This window comes from Pundamilia nyererei, unplaced genomic scaffold (genome assembly GCF_000239375.1).
Source record: "Pundamilia nyererei isolate P.nyererei 1_Seehausen unplaced genomic scaffold, PunNye1.0 scaffold00072, whole genome shotgun sequence".
In the NCBI taxonomy this organism is placed as follows: Eukaryota; Metazoa; Chordata; class Actinopteri; order Cichliformes; family Cichlidae; genus Pundamilia; species Pundamilia nyererei.
In genome coordinates, this window is record NW_005187473.1 from 87148 (window position 1) to 105220 (window position 18073).

An 18073-nucleotide genomic window follows, 5' to 3' on the forward strand; every position below is an offset into this window, starting at 1 on the left:
CACACACACACACACACACACACACACACACACACACACACACACACACACACACACACACACACACACACACACACAGTGAATCTATTTTCTTTTCTTTTTTTACTGAGGGCGGATGCTAGCACTGTGCACTTCATATTGGCATACTTTCATAGAGACACACAGTCTGAAAAGGCAATATCATATGAGCGGCTTACTTTGAAATGCAGGTCAAGTTAACACCATTTAAAATAAAGCCTAATGAGATCAGGAAGACAGTGGCACAGCTTTGTTTCTCTGAGCATTTTCATGGCGTCAGTGCTCTTTTTATGCAAAGTCAACATCAAACCTTCTACGTGTCTTTCACCTTCACTGATCTTCTTTCATGTTGTGCTTTTTAATCACAAGAAGCAGATTCAAAGAACAGTTTTCTATTTCTCAATGTTAACTGCACATTCTTTTCAGGATTCATGAATTAAGACAAAGTTATTAAGAGACCAGTTGTCTTTCTGTGAGGTGTTTGCATTAGGAGGTGCTGGAGCAGCTGCTGTGTAGATAGAGAGATGATGGAGACAGGTGGAGCTTTCACGGCCACATCTGCGAGACGCTTCTTCGTATTCCTGTGCTTACTCCTGTGATACATCTAGCATCTATAGCTTGGTTCTTTGGGGCTGATTTAATGTAAGCAGATTTAGTTTGTTTGTGTGTCTGTCAGCAGTGTGCTATCAGTGCCCCCTGCAGTAAAACCAAAGGGAATAAAGAGACGAGGGAACAAGAGGGACACAGCGGAGGAAAGATATGGAGAGAGGGAGAACAAGAGGATCGTTTTCATTATCTCCAGCCCACAGAGGAACTTAATCACACTCATACGACCGAGAGGTCTTATAGCCAAAAATGGGATCCTGTGAGCAGAGGTATCTGGCAATGTGCAGCAGTCACACAAAAATGCCCAAATCAAATGCCCGAGGTTTCATTTGAACAGGTAATGTAAATAAAATGGCAGGAATTGTACACAGTGCCTAAAATCTGCCACCCTATTTTTTAAAAGATGAGCTTCCATGAGTGTAGTGGGCAATGATGTCCTTTTTAATTTCAGGGCTCCACAAGGAATGGAGCTACAGAGGGAACAGTATGTGAAAATACATTTACTTTCATCCTCTTTTTGTTTTGCAGGAGTGTTTAGTGTTGAAGGCCTCGTGTTGTTCAATTGTTCCTCCATCAATTCAGCTGCTTTTTTTAAAAGCTGCTTTGAATCTCACTCTTACCGTTATATGCAGGCAGTCACTGGATCTCATGAAGGTCTGAAGGTTGTCAGTGGCACCAAATTATCAGATTTCAAGGCGGCGAGTGTCCGCAAAATTGAAAGTTAAGATCTTTTTATTTTTCTTTCTTTCCCTTTTATTGTTTAATTTCTCATATTTTGCCACAGATTAAGACCATGAGCAGAATCTACTTTCAATTTGAAACATTTTGGCACAAAAAATTTTCAACACCTTCAACCGTGGGTAAATCCTAACCTCTCGTGATGTTGTTTAATCAGTACCGGGTATTCAGGGATATAAAGCGTGAAAGGGTATAGACAGGATTGTTCGTATTTAAAATCTCTGACACAGTTAAAGGAGTGTGTTTCATTTTCTGTTAGCTGAGGGCAGACAACTGTGATGCGCAGCTGCTTTCTTTCTTGGTGTTGTAATCCAGAATCTAGCTGTGCATTTTTTTTGATTCCTATGTGAACAATATGCTAAAAATTATGTGCAAATTTCTGCTATTTGTCTCTAAGTTTTAGCTAAAGCCTCCCACCACTGTCATCATTTTTAGATATTTATTCAACAAATGCGACGATATGTTTTTTTTCTAACGGTACACAGAATAATACTAAAAATACTGTCAGCCACAGATTTTACATACTCAGCCCCGATCACCTAAAATATCCATCAAAAGATGCCATCAGTTATATTTACTTACCTAAATTTACAGATTAAAAGTCCATAACTCCTTTTTCTTCCCAGCAGCTTTATTCTTTGGAGCTTTTCCCCCCCTGTGTGTCTCTAGCAGTGTGGTTTTAGCTTTAAAGTGTCTCTCCTCTCTGCCTAATCCTGTTAAAGAGGCAGCTGGGGCTCCAATAGATGGCATCACAGCACTAGGCTTGAGCCATCTCTCTGCTCTGCTCTGCTCTGCTGTGCAGTGCTGTGGTGGGATGCTTGTGAGCCGCGAGCCCTGCTGGGATGTGGACCACATTAACAAAACATAAAATAAAATCAGACAAAAAAAGTAAAAATTAAGAGTATAAGCCAAAATTGAAACAAAGCTCAATATATTATTTTATTCATTTTTTAAAATTTTTATTTCTCTGCTTTCTTTGCTGAAAATATCTGAGTAGTTTTCCCACTCGGATTAGTATTAGATTTTTATTTATAGCATGGAAAAACAAAGAAAATAGTGCTGTGCTTTTAGGCATCCTATTATGTGGTAATCTCAGAACATAAATATTTAATATAAACATGTATTTATACCAAATGTGTGATGGCTAAATCCATTTTTATTTCACCTCAGCTAAAAAAAATGGATACATTTAAGAGTATATATAATATGGATAATTGATGTATTTCATGGGGTTTTAATAAATAAAACTGGTGAAGCGATATGTCAGAAAACAGAACCCCTGCCACGTTTCATTTCCTCACTTATTCAGGTTTTATTTCATTACAGTTTGGCCTTTTGAAGCCAGTCAGTCCTGTAACTCAGTGTGAATCACTTTGCTGTTGACAGTTATGACTCCGGATTATAACCTGTGTGTGTGTGTGTGTGTGTGTGTGCGTGTGTGTGTGTGTGTGTGTGTGAGGCCATGTCTCTGTAATGTGATTAATCGCACTCTATTATCCCGCCCTCATTTGTCCTCACAATGCACTGTTTTATAAGGAATTAACACAGGTATTCATGGCCTCGCACAATAAATCAACATCAGCACCTCGCTGCTCAAGCGAAATCATATTTTCTGAAGAAGCGTCAGTTTGGCGCCGGTGTGTGCAGCCCTCCACCGATCTGCCGTTGTAGCTTTCAGCTGTAGATATGTGTGTGTTTCGGCTTGGCTTTAATGTGTTTTTGTGTGTGTGTGGGAATCCCCTGCTGGTCTGTTTGGTGCAGACACTTAAGAAAGGAGAAAAGATAGACAGCTTGGATAATAGTGCATTTTTCTACAGCAAAATGTATAAAAAAAAAAAAAGGGAGGGGGGCTCCTGAAATGACAAATGATTGTGGCCTAAAACAGGCAGCGACAGAAAAAGAGAGAAAGAAAGAGGTAGATGGGGAGAGGGAAAAAAATGTATTCATTAGAAATTACACGTGGATAGTAAGGAGCGCCGTGTTGGCTTTCAGTGCTGGCTCGATGTCTCGATTTGAATTTGTGTTTTGGTGCACGACGTACAGAAGCACTGAGTTTGAGTTATCTTCTGAGGTCGGTTGCTTTGTGAGAGACTAAAACGTATAAAAAATATATTGTGTTTGATAAAATAATTTCTTTTGTCTTCTTTTTTGAGATAAAATAAATGTGGAATTTATAGATACAGATGTGACTCTGCTATATTTATTATTTGGCTGATTAATACTGCAGCAGTTAACAAAAAAAGACTCTTATTTTATATTTTCCTTTAAATACTGATGGCAGCTGCTTCTTCTGTGGTGTTGGTCTTACATTACAGCACTGTAATATTTAAAAGGTCAAAGCTCCTCAGCTGGATTTTGTCATTTTCCTCAGATAGAGGTATCATTTCAAAATGACAGCCGCTCCCGTTTAATGTCCTTTAATGTCATTTAAATCTCTAACTGTTGTGTGCAGGCTGATAATCTTCCTCTTTGTGATCTGCGGACTAATGAGACCTCTCTTTCTGCCTCCCTGGGCTGAAGTCTCCATCCTAATTTCTTAATGCTGGAACACAAAGAATTGGCTGCAGTGTGGCCTCAGAGGAGATCCACACTGACCATGATTTGATTGAATAAAGGGGAGGGAAAAAAAGAAGAAGAAGAAGGAGACAGGGTGAAAAGGAGGGAGGCGAAAGAAAAATACAGGCAGTGTAAGAAACAGCGGCGGTGCCGAGCGTTTTTAAGGTGGTGTTGATGAAAGGCTGTCATTTTAGCCAATTAAAGGGATGTAAGGGAGGGAGAGAGGCTTAATTTTACGCTAAAAGGTCCCACCTTTGCATACAGGAGAATGAAGGAAAAAAATCGACCAATCTTCTTCTTCCATAGCAATGTCACATCTGTGATTAGCATGCAGGAAAATCCGACATGATATTTAATGGCAGATGAGAGGAAGGACACCGTTTAGAGGGAAGTGTGGACACCTGGGCCGTGTGCTGTCCTGCTGACATCACGCCTAACGCTCAAGGGTAACGCGCGGCCTCGGCTATGAGGCATGAATGCAGATATTTTCATCTGATAACACATTTGCTCCGTGTTTTCTTCACATTTACGTCAGACTAAAAGCTAAATGTCAGCATTAGGTGTCTTTGTCACAATCTTTTTGTTCGAAGCGGAGTGAAAAATACAAACACTGTAACCGGTTGTATTTTAGGAAGATTCATTAACATCATTTCAACAAGAAAAGAAAAACTAAAAGTGCTTTAGTTGGGCTACTGCTAACTGATGCAGTCCTTTCCTGTCAAACAGTTTACAGTAAAACAACTCTAAATGCTGAAAAGCTTTACTTAGGATTGCTTGCAGTTTCCTGCTGTAATATGCTAATAAGCTCTGTGAGCCAATGTATACATATAGCTTCCATTTATACTCAAACTAAACGATGTATTTTTAGATGTATATTAATAATACTTAATTGCATGTTAGAAAGCCATCAACACCAAGACACTGTACTGGTAGACAATGGCTTAAATGCATCCGCATCAACCATACCATGACAGATATGATCCTATACGAAATGCTTAAAGCCTTTCTTTATTTGTGAGTCTTCACTCTGATGGAGTTCGATAGCTTTCAGTCTGGCTCTTATTGTGAAATATTTCGCAGGATTTCAATCAATCTCCATTCCCGCACTTTCTCCATCTCTCATTCTCTTTGTCTTCATCATCAGACCTCGGATAATAAGCTCCCTCGCTTGTCTGCCTTGTCTCATTCAGCTCGTCTTGTCTCCATCTCGGCGTTTCTTTGCTTATTTTTTTCCCCTTCATCCGTCAGTCGCTCCCTCCATCTCGAGAGGTCTGAGATTTGTTGTTGCTGAGGCACACGAGCACCGTCTCAAGGTTGGCTTTTACATCACAATTTATGTTAAAAAAAAGTGTGAACGTCACTTGTTTTAACTCTCAAGTAGTCTGCACTTTTTGTTTCATGACGGAATGCAAAATTTGAAGCATTTTCAGTGGTTTATATGACGAGACCGAGGATATCCCACATTTCTCTCATTGTCTGCCTTTGAAAAGCCCAAAACCCACAAGTAACTAATCCTATATTGAATATTGTCTTTGGCTCACAAGTAGTTTAATCCACTGTGCCAAGGAGCTCCACATCAGTGCAGCACCCAGTGACACGATGCTTCGCTAAGATGAACGTAAAAATATGGTCCTGTGCTGTAAACATTTTAAAATGTGTCTCAGTCCTCAGGAAGTAAGTAGTCCCCCCAGAAATTCATTGTTTACTCTGTTGTGACCCAACTTTGTTATAGTACCAGCTGTTTGAGGAAATCAGTTGGCCTTCTCTGAACACCTTAAAAGGAGCTGAAAACACTTTTAGTTTTGGTCTTTTTATAGGATTTCTCAGCAATAATATTAATAATGATAATAAATAAATGGAGTAGTGCCGCCCTCATCTTTTACAAGTAGCAAAAGTGGGTTATTATTGTGGTGGACACAGGAGAGTAATTAAATAATGATGTTATGTCAGGGTTAGGTAATTGGATTAGCCTCAACAATATTTAGGTGAAGTGCATTAAATGATTTCTGATTTCCACCTGCTTGGTGATTTACTTACGTAAGAAAACATCTTGCTCAGCCTCGATACACGTCTGCAAACACACACACATGCTCTTCACACACACTCGCAGACAACATGAGTGTGTGCTCATACATTTAATGTATTACTCACAGATCAAATACAGGCTTCCCACCTCCTTCTCTCCCCAGAGAGAGTGAGTGTGTGTGTGTGTTATTAACCCCAGCACCGCCGCTGCTTGTCTGCCGGCATTAACCCCATTATCTTCTCCTCTGTCCCCCCCCCCCCCCCCCCCCCCCCCCCCCCACCCCCCCCCCCCCCCCCCCGCTCTCTTTCTCTCTCCTCCCTCTTTCCAGCAGCAGTAATGAAGTGCAATAGGTGCACTTTTCCTCCCTCTCATGCGCTTATTCTTTCCTCTTTTACTCTCTCCCTCCATCTCTCCACAGTTGGCAGTGGCAGAGGTTAGACAAGCACACTCTCTCTCTGTCTCTCTTTCTCTCGCTCTCCCTGCATCCACCCCCTCTCCCTTCCTTCCTCCCTCTCTCTCTCTCTCCCTCCTATCCTCACTAGGTCCCTGAGGTGCTTTCTGCTTAACAAGGCTGGATATCTGTTTCCTGAAATCAATCGTCTGTCTTAAACGAACATCCCTGACCATCTGCTTCAGGGGCTTACACACAGAGACGCACGCACACACACAGCAAACACACAAGCATTTCGGTTTGTTAGAGTTCCAATCCCAATATTTGTTGAGCGTATGATCCAGCGGGCTCTTCAAGGGCCCCTGAGAGCCGATGTCAGTGTTCTCCCGAGGCCCCTCGGGCTGCCTGGCTGGAGGGCCTCGCACTTGGCCCTGGCTCCCTTCCTCCTTTCTTCTCCCTCCCTCCCACTGTCGCTTTTCTGTTTGATTAATCTCTAAATCTGTGTGACATGTGGACGAGGCTTGGAGACTCAGCCAGGAAACTGTGTGTGTCTGCGTGTGTGTGTGCACAAGTATGTGCTGTCTGAATTTTTTTTAAATGCACAGCTAATCCCTTTAGCAAGCTGTTAGCGGTTGCACTGTGTTTGCGTGGTAACAGTGGCACTAGAGGACTTGACAGTGATAATCTCACATCTTGGTGAAACACTCTCACCCATGTTCACCTCGTGACCTTCCGGTTCAGCGATGCTCAAACTTCAAAGGAATGTTTCTAAAGCCCCGTCCACATATAAAGCGATTCCCTCGCTGCCCTTCGCTCTGTAGCTGACACTTGGTCGCTAGGCTTTGGTTGAGTAGGTACATTTCCCACCCGTTCGTATAGCAGTCGTATCCGTTGCTCCCAGCGGTTGTCACTTTAACAGCTTGCATTAAGTTTATTGCCACGTCGTTGCTGGTTACTTCTTGTGTGTTGAGCCCGTAATAATGCATCTCTTGACTGGGCCTGTGTTCTGTAAGGATTTCAGTTTCACAACAGATTTTATTTGACCTTGTATAGGACATATTTGAATAGTTTCCATGAGTGAAAATAGATTTTTTTAGATCAGCACTGGAAACTCTGTGTGGAGAGAACTTCTCATTTTGACCTGTAAACTTGGACTGATGGTAAAATCCATTTAGCAGCAAGATGCTCCATAGTTTCACCTGCTAACAAAACAAAGGAAACATTTTCTCTTTCTTTTGGGTTTCTTTGTTGTTGTTTTTTTAATTAGACATTTGAGCTTTTCCATATAATAATGATCTCCAAAATGGTCTAATTCAAAGAGAGTAAATACTGAGACTGGAGTCTTTCTAGCTTTAACTCAATGCAGTCGGAATCACCGTTTAGAATCCGGCATCTTTTCAACCCCAGATTCCTCCCCCTCCTCCCCGAGAGCTCTATTGTATTCCTGTATTCCCTCACCCCCAAGTCCCCCTTCAGTAATTACAACCAAAGTCAAAAGACGTTCCTGTCAGTCAAACACTCAGCTGTCACTTTCTGTGCTTTGTCTCTCACATCTCTGCCTGTCTGTTTGTCTGTCTGTGTCTTTGTCTCTGCTGAGCTCATGCTGGTCTATCAGAACAGCACAGTGTCGTTCTGTATGTACTCGGCTATGTTTTGTCTTTGAGCACATATGTGCATTTGCATCGTCTTCATAGTTTATGGGCTGTGAGAAGCAATTAATATCTGCCACTGTCGTTGGATGGTGGAGTGTGCAAAAGTTGATGTCATCGCTGCCAGCACGCAGCGTGCATTGGTGTGGCCTCAGCTGGTTGCACATCTCTTTTTTTGTGACTTTTCCTTAGCGATGTGGTCAGTGATGGTGATGAATGATCTAAAAGTTCCAGGAATGGGCGTTTAAAAATCAAAAACCTGATCTGCTGAAAATATAGCTGATGTCACTTTTAAGAGTTGTCGTGTGACTCGGGACTGTATTATGCATGATGCTCTAGTCCCCTGAGCCACTTTGGACATGCACCACACTGCCATTGGGCTTGAAGAGTGGGGTCCTCTTTGACTGAAAACTGTTATAGGTCATAGTTAGAGACGAGGTTCTCAAGTGAACATGAAATTCTGATCAGTTTGCAGGCAGAAGTTGGTGCTTTTTGTGCAAGCTTGAAGAACATGGTGTAAGTATGGACTTTCAAGGAACAGTCAAAAACTAGCAGCTGGTTTGGAATCTGTCAGATCCAAGAGAACCTGCCTAATTTAAATTAGGCAGGGACATGAGAGTTTCCAAATAGAGTGGACAAGGCGATCCATTGTGCAGAAAACCATGTATCTGTTTTCTGCAGAACTATTTTGTCTCCTGTTCTGACTTGTTCTATTCCTGGACAGCTACTGAGTTGGTGCAAACTTTAACACTAACAAAAGCTCCCCAAAACTTCACTCATTGTGGTTTGGCACTGTCATGTATAAATGAACTCAGAAAGACATCATTTGAAGCAGGCTGTGCAATGAAAAACTCTTTTATTCATTCTGACATCAACATGTGCCCCCCGTACCACAACTAGACCCAAACACACTGTCCCTTCACCTGTCATTACTCTCTTAAAATCTTTTCAGTCACATACCCTGTGCACATGTAGTGTTGAATGGTGAACGTTTTCCTGTCGGTTGCTGGTGCATTCACCTTGGATCACGGCAGTTTCCATGGATTCAGAGTAAAATAATAAAAACATTGAGTTTGCATGAATAAATCCTTTCTGTTAATTCATATATCCTCATTATTTTCAAGCAATTTTTATTATTGGTATACCTGATAGCTCCAAGACGTATCAGGTGTCTGTTGAGGGATTTACTTGGAAAGAGATAATTGCTTTGTTTATAAAGTTTCTATGCAGGTTTTTGTTCATTTCGACCTGTTTTACCTCAAATCCATGATAGAACTTTTAATCCAAACTATCTTCACCAAAAAGAAGAAACTCACAGCTATATACTGGTTTCTCCCCTCTTTTACTCTCCACTGTTGAACAAATGCAAAAGAATCCCAAAAATAAATCTTAAAAAAATATGCAGCTGTTTACTAGAAAATAGTAACGACTATCATATAGACGTCTGACATCTTTAGCGGTCATTTCAAGACCGATATCTTAAACATGGAAATGTCTGGCTGTGTGAGGATACTAATACTAAAGAGCGTATTTGTGAGTTTCACATGGTTCCTGGTGTAACAGCATAGCCACGGCATTGGCTGCAGGGACTCCAAACATCCTTGCAAAGTATGGGGTGATTGTGCATTCTGTGCATCCAGTGGGGGAAATATTGAGCACTTGGGAACATTTTTTGTATTTAACCCTTTTTATTCAGCCATTTATTTTATGTACCACAAGTAAAACAAACAAACAAACAAACAAACAAACAGCCTTTTAAAATCAAATGATTCTTTTTGATACACCCTGTATATGGTAACTGAAAGTCAACACACACATACACTGAGCAAGTGAACGCAAGGCTAATAGGGTTAATTGTCATGTAAAACCATCACTGCAGTCAACTTCACGGCCAATCACTCAAAATCTCTCTCTTTACACAGACATATTTACACATACTCCCGTGGGATCTGGCCTTGCCCAGATGGCTTTTTTCCCGGTGGCTGTGTGCTCTAGCATTTGTCTGTATGTGTGTGTTTGTGTGTATGTTAGCATGTCAGCGAGAAGTGAGTGTGTGAGACCCTGGCAGGCCACAAGGGGCTTTGCGGTGAACACAGCGCATCTTCTCTGTCTAATTAATTTACTATTATATAGCACCTGTTTCAGGCTAGATAGAGCTGGGAGCAGACACACACACACACACACACACATACACAAGCGCGCACACACACACACACACACACACACACAGGCTTATGAAATGGAGAGGCAGTGGGGGAGGTAAGGATGGACAGAGCGGAGGGAATAAAAGCTGCAGAGATAGGGAGGGCACGAAGGAAGGGAAAGAAAGGGGTGAGGAAAGGGTGGAAGGAGAATGAAAAGGCAGGCTGGGGAAGTAAGCAGTGGAGGGAGGGAGGAAGGGGGAGGAAGGGAGGGAGACAGTAATAAATGGGTTTTGAACTGATTATATTAAGCCGATTCTTTGATCATATTTAAGGCCTTAAAATGGAAATATGTTTTCTCTGATTGGGGGAGGAATGAAACTGGCAGTAGAGGAGGGGGTAGCTCATTACATTTCAGCAGCATAAAAAAAATAACGCAGCATACACAAGTAAGAGTCATTTTCTCTTCTGTCATTTGAATGCAGCTATCACTCCCTCCAACCTTTTAACTTTAACATATCGTTAGCTTCATAGCATAAGTGCCTAAGTCATTTTTTTGTGATGACATAGGCAGACGGACAGGATGATGCAGCAGTGGTAGGGGAGTAAAGTTAGGCAAAAATCTCAATTTGACCAAAAAATGACTTAGGCACTTATGCTATGAAGCTAACGATATTACTCTGTGTTTTGTGATTCATTCCTGTCATTTGTCAGTTTCTCCCTTTTTTAACTTGTGCTCCTATAAAGCTGCTCTGTAAGTACCAACTCATTACTTATGACTTCCCACTGACGACGTTAACACCTTGAAGTCTGTTTTTAATTCAGTTTCTTAGCAGTCAACTGGATAAATCATTCAAACTTGAAACTTAGAAAAGCCTCGGCAGTCCATTAGAATGATGGAATTTCTTCTTTAAAAGTCAGCTGTGTTACGAAACACTTGCTTCTTTGATAAACAGTTGAAGGTACAGTTGTACTTTAAGTTTCCATGGAAGCCTCTCAAGGTATGTTTCATTATGAAACGTCAATCTGAGCTGCTAATTGTTAAAATGTGTTCTGCTGAGAAATCTGAAGTTTGCTGTGGTATCGCATTGAACTCATTTATTTCCCCACTGTTTCCTTTGTTTCACCTCTTATCAGCCACTGTGTCAATATATTTTTCTACAGTGAATTGCTAAACTAAATCCCTGATGTTCAACAGGTCACAGAAATGGTGCACATTCATACTTGTAGCAATAATTTCTACCTTATACCTGTTTCACTCTGAATCACTCCGGCAGTTTCTGTGATGTTTTCCTTGAGTTTTCAGCTTTGTCAAATAAAAGTCCTCAATAGGATAAAGGTTTCTGTCAGTGTTTGAACTTTAGCTTAGCCCTACAGTCTCAGTAGGGAAAAGAGTGGTTTCAGATAGTGACAGAACAAACATATTGTGACCCTGTGCATTAAAATTGTAATCTTGTTTTGAAATTGTTGCTTCAGTGATGGGGACCAGGTTTTTGACCACTCGCATTCAGTTGCCATCCAAAGGCAACTTTGGTTTGTCACGACAGCAAATAAGACAGAGTCAGTTTGTGTTTGAATGAGGTTAAGCTCTAATTAAATATGGTGAAGTTGGACATTACTTGCATTGTCTTCGTGATAATATGCCAATTAATTGTGATAAAGCAGGACAATGATTTAACTGCAGAATGGCACTGATCAGATGCTCAACTATTTGGCAGCAAGCTGAGTCAAGTCCTCTATTGTAAAGAGATGTTTTGCCTATGAGTTGGTACAGAGAGACTCAGATTAATTGCAACATGTTCGGCACTCTGCCTGAGTTTATAAATTAAACTTCAGTTATTTGCAAACCTTTGTCAATCTGTCTGAGAGTTTACAGACAGGTTGCCGTTCATCAGGCGATCAGTGCAATTGGTTTGCAACTGAAAATGCAACTGATAATGAAAATGGGTTGCCCAGAGGATGAGGGTGTTGCACAATCAACCCCTGATCATGGCAACTAAAGAGCAAAAAGTATGTGTGACACTTTACTTTTTACAACTACACAACCGGCTACAGCACAAACCTATCAAGCTGTTACAACATTTAAAGAAAACACTGAAAAAGAAGTAAAGATTAGTGAAATACATTTTCAGATTCAGACAACGTAATTTCCCCCCAAAAAAGGGCGATTTGTTTGTTGCTTTTTCACACAGCCTACCCACACATCATACTCACAAGACCTACACGACCTTCTAAGCATGCAATGAGCGCTCCACTTTGCAACCACACCTGGGAATATTGTTACATCCAACCAATCAAATCTGTTTTAAAATAGTTTAATTAAATTTTAGTGTTATTTTTTTCTGTTGATATATTTACACCTTAGTGCATTGTGGCATCGCTTCGACATGCTGTCCGTTTAAAAGTAATAGAAGCTGTGAACAGCTGCAGCGAGATATCATCACCTAGCTAATAGTTAATTGTACATCTAACAAAAATGGTTCATTTGGATTCATGTTTCTGGGGTGTGGTGAGTATAAGTGCAATAGTCTGTCAGACTAACACACTTTTATGTGTTACACGCACACTGTATACAGGCCATACTTTAAAAAAAAAAAAAAAATGTGTGTATAAGAGATATCAACATTTTAGGGTTAGGGTTAGCATTTTAAGGAAATACATAAAATGAAGTACAAAAAAAAATATTTTATTGAGTTGATTGATTATCTTGTCCTCAGATCTGAGTATTTGACTTGGTGTAAATAGAATCAGGCAAAGTGGAAAAGATGCTTCGTTTAAATTTGATGCTCCTGGTATGGAAATATGTGAGTAGAATATGTTGGCTAAAATGGTTTTCTGCCTGTACTTGTTTCTGAACAGCCTTTCTTCCCATTGTTTTTTTTTTCACATCAAGCCCCCATGATCTGTCAGTCAGCCAAGCGATCACTGAGTAACACATCATCCCTGAGATGAATGCACTTTAATTAAGCACAACGCGACTTCTTTCCATGTGTGGGAACGAGTAAAATAAAGCATCAATGATACAAGAACAACTCCGCTCCCAATGCTGTGATACACTGCCACCTCATCTTTCTGAGTTCATTAGTTTCCAGACCGGTGCTTCTCCTGGATTACCATAACCTGTCAGCCGTGAAACACCACAAAACAATTTTCTGCTTGTATAAAAAAAAGAGAGAGGAGAAGAAGAAGAAGAAAAAGCAGCCTACCTCGCTCTGTTGCCTTCCACAGCCACAGAGAGAGGGCGGGGAGGTTATGCTACCTGTATGTTGTTCTAATGAACACCAGGCTGAACTAATAAAAACATGTGAGGCGGAGAGAAGAGCTTGGAGTAAAGGGGTGGATGGAAATATCTGAAAGTGGAATTAATGCAGACAAGTGGCTGTGTTTCAAACAGGTGATAGCTGTTTGGTTAAATATGACTCATTGATACATGAGGAACTGAGCATGGGCAACTGTGATCAAAACGTAGCAGGATTAAATACATTAGACACCAAATGCTAAAATTGAAAGTGCTAATATTTTAATTTTAATATTTCTTAACATCATTATTTATTTACTACCTTTGCAAATTTCCCTATGCTGTCCTGCTTATTTAATTTAAAGTACCTTGCAGACCAGCACATTAAATGTTTTATTTTAATTATTATTTCTTTTCTTTCTCTTTCTCTCTCTTTTATATGTAATTATTTATGTTTTAAACAGATTATGAGGTCATGGCTGAGGCAGTTAAATTGTAGTTGAGGTATTTTCACATTTTCAAGGTTGTGATCATGGATCAAAACAATGTAAAAAACCAATAGAGCCATATTGATTACAGAACAAATTTTGTTCTCCTGCATGAATTTGCTGTAAATTGGAAACATTACATGCTTGCTGTTTGGTATTGGTATTTGGTGTAAATTGTACTGTAGGTCATCGTCCAATCAACCATCTGGAGTCAGGACACAGTGGCAGCAGGCTACACATGGTAGTCAACACTTGGCGTAGCAACATTTCTCCATTGAGCCTGAAGCATGGACCCAGCATTCCCCAGATCCTAAACTGATCAGACATCCATGGAATGCACTGGAACAAGCCAAATCTACCAAGACATCACACTATAACCCAGATCACCCAAAGAACCAGCTATCAAAATGCTGGAGCCAGCCAATAACAAAAGACACTGCCAAAGATGCCTATACTCCTCAAGGGTCAGACAGGCCTTGGCAGCTTGAAAAAAACATAAAACTTTAGGTCGGTGGTTTTAACGTTGTGGCTGTTCAGTATTTTTTCCCTTAGATTAGGGTATCTGCCCAATTATAACTTGCCCGGGTAACTTAGGACTTAAAATGTCCTGCGAAATATATACATAAAATTCATTGATTGGATGACACTAGAGTTCAATATTGGCTATTTGAAGATGCATCCGAATTGGCATCTATAATGGCTGAAAAATGAAAATAAAAAAAGTAAAGAAGACACAGGAGAAACACCCTTCAGCCACATAGTTTGTCCACCAGACGGCACTCTGCAACTTCCCTGATGCCAACACAACCACAACAACCGGTTGATCTGAGCAGAGTCAGGCGGTCCGTAAAAGAGTAATCTAACAACTTTTTGTGTCAGTAAAACAATAATATTTTTAAGCAGCATTGTCATTTTATCTTCATAGGAACTCCTACACACAGTGTCTATTTATGGTTTGTGTGTCCATCCATCCATTCGCTTCTGCTTATCCTTTTCAGGGTCGCGAGGGGGGGGCTGGAGCCTATCCCAGCTGTCATAGGGTGAGAGCTGGGGTACAGCCTGGACAGGTCGCCAGTCTGTCGCAGGGCCAACACACAGGGACAGACAACTATTCGCACTCACATTCACACCTAGTGGCAATTTGGATTATCCAATTAACCTATCCCCACAAGCTGCATGTCTTTGGACGGTGGGAGGAAGCCGGAGTACCCGGAGAGAACCCACGCAAACACGGGGAGAACATGCAAACTCCACACAGAAAGACCCCGGCCTGATGGTGGAATTGAACTCAGGACCTTCTTGCTGTGCGGCAACAGTGCTAACCACCGTGCCACCGTGCTGCCCTGTCTGAAAGAAAAATATATTGGCCAATATATTAGATTTTTATATCCACAAATCAATATTGTTATTGGCACCAGTCTTTAAAAGTTATATATTCGTTAGGCTCCAGTTGAAACCAAACCCATTTTCATTTGAACCAATAAAAATTCTCTAGGGACTATTTAATTCCTTTTTTTTTTTTACCTAGATCTGTAAAAATAAAATAAATTCACATTAGAAACTGAAAGAATCTGTACAGGTAGTACATTTGCTTCACATTATCAAGCATCTTCACAGGCTTTTATGTCAACTCGAGAGTGAAAGCACAATTATGTTTGTCATATTTCATAAAAAAACATAGAAAAGTCTGTTAACAAATCTTTATATTTCACTCTCTTCCAAAACCACCAAAGGCTTCTGTGTCTCTCAACTACATCTTGTTCCTCCCATCACATGATGCTTTGCAGTGTTGATGTTTGATTTCCTGACAACAGCCTGGCGCAGATAAAGAGACTTGCTTCGTGGAAAGCAGACTCTCGTCTCACTCTTCCAACACTGTGAGTTTACCCTGCCCGCTGCTCTCTGTATTTGTTCTGATAAAACTGCTCTCTCCACAAATGAAAAATCGGACTTCTCTGTGTTGACAGTTGAGATGGCTCAGGGCCCTGTGAATATTGACCCATTAGTTTTGGTTGGGTGATTCTTCTGAATGCAAGATACTTTCATAACCAGCTTTGTTTATGCTCATATAGAGTCAAGCAGCATCCACAGATTACATGTGCTGTTCAGATACTTTAAACCTCTGGAGAAAAATAACCAAACCTTGTTAATACATGTCCTTGAAAGAAAATCTGCCATCTATGTTTCTAACCATTAAAAATTATTAGCTTTGTGCAGACCGATTATAGGTGTTTTAAGTCACATCAGTTTCAGGTAGCATTGAAAGGTCATTTGCAGAAGTCAACATGTGTGGTGTGCACTGACACACAAGTGAACTACCTGCATTTCTTATACTTATTTGCTTAGTATTTGTTGTAAACGATTACATTAAACTGCTAATTTGTTGACAGAAGTTAATGTTTTGATAAAGATGAACAAATTCAGTAGGGATCCCTTTAATTTGGTGATTAAAGAATTGACAGGATGTAAAGAACAAATATTCCACCTTCTAATGATTTTCACTGTGGAAACTGCCTGGGAGGCAGAAATCCTCATTAAAACACTAATAAAGATGATTAAAGAATTATTAAAGGAACATGAGTTGATACTGATATTTCTGTTTTACTATTCGTGTAGCTATAAGGTAACAGTGACTAAAAATATTTAACCTCTACCAAATACGGTACCGAAGAGATTTATTGAGCTAAACAGAAACACTTTTATTAATAACCTTATACACAAGGTCACCTTAATCCATTATATAAAGAGGCAAAACAGAAGCAGCTATTGAAAATATTCATACCCTCTCAACCTGTGTATTACCAGCCATAAATATATGCTTACATCAGTCTCTGCCCTTATCCATGTAACCTAATTTTCTCAATAAGCCGCATAATTAAACAATAATAGATATCACATTTATAAAGGACATGTAAGGATATAAGCCTCACTCACGCTTATGCACATGCATCATTTCAGAGGCTGGGGCTGTAATTTCAACCATTTGTGGATCACAGTGGTAAACGAGTTAGACTTCATGTTTTTTGGTGGCACGTCTAATTCTTACAGAAATGCACGAGCACTCACGCACGTGTGGAGAGAACTCCAACGAGGAGCTGTTTTTTATTCTAATATTTATTTTCTCACTTTCTCCTTCCTCTCATTTCCACATCAATGTGTGTGTTTTTGTGTGTGTTTCTGTGTACGTGTGTGCAGGTGATTACAGTCTGAAGGCTCCCCTACTTACCTTGGCGTGAACAATAGAGAGCTGTGAATAGGAGCTGCTCACGTGGTTTACTCTAATGGCCTTGCAGGGGCAGTTGCTTGCTGTGTGTGTGTGTGTGTGTGTGTGTGTGTGTGTGTGTGTGTGTGTGTAAGACATATAGAGACAATGCATGTGCTTGTTGGCTCTATAATTACAGGTGTAATCTTACTATGCAGATGGTTTCATTCACTGCAGTGGGGGAGAAATGGACTGACTTAAAGAGTATAGGTTGCAATATATTTGAATGTAAGCTTAGTCTACATTGTGCTCTTGTAACAGCACCCCATGACACATGGCGTGTTCTGAAAAAGGGGAAATAACAATGTATCGTGAAAAATTGGAAAATAAAAATAATAACAGAGTAGTTCAGCAGTGAAATGCGAGATGGTGTAAGAGGAACATTCTGCTGAATATCTGGCATTCAGTGCCTATTTTCCCCTAATACCATTATATTGTCAATGAAATGAAGCAGGCTGCAGCTTCTACATCACGTATTTTACTGCGGTTATACTGTTACACACTTTTTTTAAAATCGAAACTAGAAAAATCAGCCCTATGTCCAGGTTTTTCCAGACATGCAGCTCTTTTTTTTTTTTTGCTTTACCCGTATATGGCACAATATAATTAATTTATCGGGTTATTCTTAATATTTTCAATATACCACCACTATAGTATATTGCGAGATGACAAAAAACTGGCTCGTTTATAAATACTTGACCAAATAATATATACATGTAACAAAGCTATACAAAGAGCCAAAGCTTTCAGTCTCCACTCTAATTCATCCCAAAAGTGTTCTGTTGTGTTGAGTACAGGACTGTGCAGGCCAGTCAAACTCTTCCACACCAAACTCGCTCATCCATGTCTTTATGCCCTAGTGCGTCATGCTGGAAGGAAGGGGGCCAGTCCCCAAACTGTTCCCACAAAGTTGGGAGCATGAAATTGTCCAAGCATTAGGACGAGCTCAACTAGCAACAA